This window comes from Sinocyclocheilus rhinocerous, unplaced genomic scaffold (assembly GCF_001515625.1).
Source record: "Sinocyclocheilus rhinocerous isolate Xijiao unplaced genomic scaffold, SAMN03320098_v1.1 scaffold99, whole genome shotgun sequence".
NCBI classification, from domain to species: domain Eukaryota; kingdom Metazoa; phylum Chordata; class Actinopteri; order Cypriniformes; family Cyprinidae; genus Sinocyclocheilus; species Sinocyclocheilus rhinocerous.
The window spans coordinates 857,434-861,362 of NW_015670981.1; positions in this window are offsets into that span (position 1 = coordinate 857,434).

The following is a 3,929-nucleotide window of genomic DNA, read 5'->3' on the forward strand; positions in this document are numbered from 1 at the left end:
GTTACAATCATCCGGGTTTATTTTTTTTTTTTTAATGGTATATCAAAAAGTGTATATTTTTTAAATGTGATTGTTGGTACATTTGACCAGTTTTTACCATACTTTCAAAACAAAAATTAAAATAGGAAAAATATGCAATATGAAAATAATTGAAGACAAAATGTGTTTTACTGAGAAAAGACAAGATTTGGTTTTTAAAAAGCCTTTTTCCAAAAGGTACATCTGGAAAAAGGTGGGGTCGTCTTATAATCAGGGTCGTCTTATATTCGGGCCAATACGGTAATTAATATTAGCATGCAGTTTTTATATTTATTGAGAGACTGTATGGAGTATTTGTGCTTTAAAAATTAATTTGGCACATTGTGTAAAAAAACTAAAAAGAGATAGGCTACAGTACTGTTCAAAAAGTTTGGGTTCACTACAATTTTTTTTTATATAAAAGATTGTTTTTTTTCAGCAAGGATGCATTAAATTTATCAAAAGTGATAGTAAAGATATTTATAATATCACAAAAGATTACTATTTCAAATAAATGCTGCTATTATATATATATATATTGAAGAGTGGGGTCAGTATGATTTTTTTTTTATTTTATTTTTATTTTTTTAAAGAAATTACTTTTTTTTTATTCAATTCATCATCTTTTCATAATCTTTTATTGTTTGCGTATAAAACAATTTTTATTTATTGTTTTGTTCTATTATGTCATCGGTGTTTCATGGGGTAGTTAATTCCCTCATAAATGAATTTAAGTACACAGTATAATTTTGTCTTATTTTAGTTTTTCAGAAGAAAAAATCTTTATTGTCTTGACTTGAACATTGTGATATGAAGTATATGAAAATTAATAAAATTTAATTAATAAAATTAAAAATGTAAATAATAAAAAAAAGTTTAAAATCACAATGGAGAAAATGAATGAGAAGAAATACCACAGCCACTGAAAAGTGGGCGTTACTCTTGCACTATAGAGCCATTAAAAAGAGAGGACAAGTAGAGGTGAAGGAAGGTTGTTGGTCTAGCCTGGGTAAATATAGTATATTGTGATAGGGGTTTTGACATTTTCCAAGAATGTTTCTCTGTGTTATCAGTAACCTTGGCCGTTGCACTACTGATCAACAGGAAAATGTTTTTGAGGTCTTCCTCTGAATGAAAGCAGTTCCGAGTTGTTTTGCACCAGACTGTGTCGAGTGTGTAATCCTTTCAACAGATGATAACTGAGGCCCCATGCGTTTCCATTGAAATGCTGCACAGGGAGCAGCCATCTGAAGCCGCACACATGGTCAGTACAGCAAAGATACAGCGCCGTTATATCTCCCTCCCAGCCCCCTGTCTCATTTCATAACGTTTTCTTGCTTCCCTGGAACCCGAGGCACACGGAAAGAGTGAAAAAAGAGTGAAGCAGTGGGCAGTGACTTCCACTGAATTTCTCTGTAAGAGTCGGCTGGGCTGTTGAGTGAGAAGTAGAGGTGATCGGATGTAAACAAAGCTCTGTGTGCGTGCATGTCTTTGGCTTTGTTACCATAGACATGGCTTATATTTACATGATGGTTCGGTTACACTGAATTTTTATTGGTTATGAGCCAATAAAAATGGCGAGAGGCCACAGAGTGCTTTGTTGATAATTTATACTAGTGAACTGAAATAGTGTGTGTTACTAATTTTAAGTCTGATGGATGTTTCTATATTGCAACAATGTATATTTTCTAAATATATAATTTTTTTAGGTTAAATTTAAGGTGGATTTCAACTTGAGGGTTTGAAGAATCAATTGGAAGAATTTATTAATTACAATATTTTTGTATGTAACCTTTTGTTGTTTCATTCATTTTGTCTTTCATTATTATTTTACTGCATCTTACCCAATACAGCGTGACTCATTCAGTGACCACTATTGGGGCATGTTGTCACAAAATGTCAATGTGTTGTGTACATAAAAAAAATAAAAATTATTGGACATTCTCATTGTGACAACTAGCCCTGTTTTCCCTTGTAATATTAAATTACATTATATTACATAACATAACATTTATATATTATATTAAATTATAGTATTAAACATATATATTATTATATATATTATTTATGTGACACTGAAGACTGGAGTAATGGCTGCTGAAAATTCATCTTTGCCGTCATAAATCACATTTTAGAATATATTCAAATAGAAAACAGATATTTTATTAATTCATTATATTTCATAATATTTTACTGTATTTTTGATCGCATAAATGCGAGTCTGTATGATTTTAGTTAATGAGCCAATTGTTGGTGCGTCATAGTGCGCAATCCCATAACCCACGTACATCACAGGCGTCACCTATTATGTGACTCCAGTATTTTCATTGGCACTAGGATCTGTTCTGCGGTGCATTGAGCAACACGTTTAGTTTATATTCTGATCTGGCGTTTACAACCCAACCTGTGCAGCTTCTCACCGCACCCTCAGGGATCTGTGCTAGCGTGTGTCAAACTTTCATTTTGGTACAACTTGCTCTTGTTCCCGCCGAAAGTCACGTAAACGCCCTGAAACATCTATTCACCTCACCCCACCTCCAGGTGTGACTCTTCCCAAACAAACGTGTTTTTTTTGTGTGTGTCTTTTCTTGGCATTAAAATGTCCCAGAACAATTGAATAAACCATAAACAATATACTTAATATTCTTGGAAGTGGATTCTTCACAATAGTGTCACGTGTAAACCTGGAACTGAAACAGCTCTGTTCCAAAACCTGCAATGAAAACAATAGAAAAGAATTACCCTTAGAAACTGCTAGTAAATTTCACAATTAATTACACAGAAATGGCATATTTGTGTGTTGTGGGAACACACCGTTAGCTTAGCATCATGCAACCAATGTAAAATGCACCAAACCGATCCCATATGTGGGACTTATACGAGGCGGCTGCTTATGTCTGCAGCATAAGTTTTGGAAAAGAGCTAATGACTCATATCTGAAGATCTTACTGACTCGCAATCTTTTCATTAGCTTGCATGCCTGTGGTGACAGATGAGTTTTGATGTGTGAATTCTCAGGTGTGGAATTTCATTGTGTTCTGTCATTTTTACATGCATCAGCATGTGATTGCTTTTATGTGTTTGTACTCCGATTTCTTAATCCATGTGAGCATCTTTTCTCTGTTTAATCAAACTGTGAGTAGTAAAATAGTTGTTTGGGGTGGAGTAGAGCCCACGGGTGAATTCTGATGAAGGACGCCAAGCAACAGGAGCAGTGTGCATGCTTTCTCCTGCATTTCTCTCACACTTGTGCAGTTGTTGTTTTTTTATCCACATGCTCATTATGCACATTTTGCAAATTTCTTACAACCTCACCATGAATTATATAAAATGCTACATAAATGGGCTGTAGTGTCATGCTTATTCATCACACTCCCCATCAGATTTTAATGCTTGATTTTGAAAACTTCAATAAATTAGTCTAGAAATGTCTCAATTTGATTGGTCTCATCAAGTCAACATTTCTTCTGCAGATGATCTGCTTTAAACTGAACTTTTTCTACCCACCTCATGTCACTCACCTCATTTCACGCTTTCTGTGGAACACAAAATGAGTTTTTATCAAATTGCCAAAGCTGCACTTTTTTATAACAACAGCAAAAGAGCATGATCACATGATGCAATATAACTTGTTTTATGAGAATATTAGGTTAGTATTTGGTATAAAATAAAAATTCTCTCTTTTTGGCACTGTAACGTTTTTATAAAATATATATATTTTAAAAAAACGTATACACTTTCCTATGAAATTATCATTAATGTTACCCTACCTTTCAAAAGTTTGGGGTCAGTTTTAATTTTTTTTAATTCAGTACTTTTATTCAGCAAAGATGCATTAAATGGGTCAAAAGTGACCATAAAGACTTGTTACTATATATATATATATATATATATATATATACTATATACTG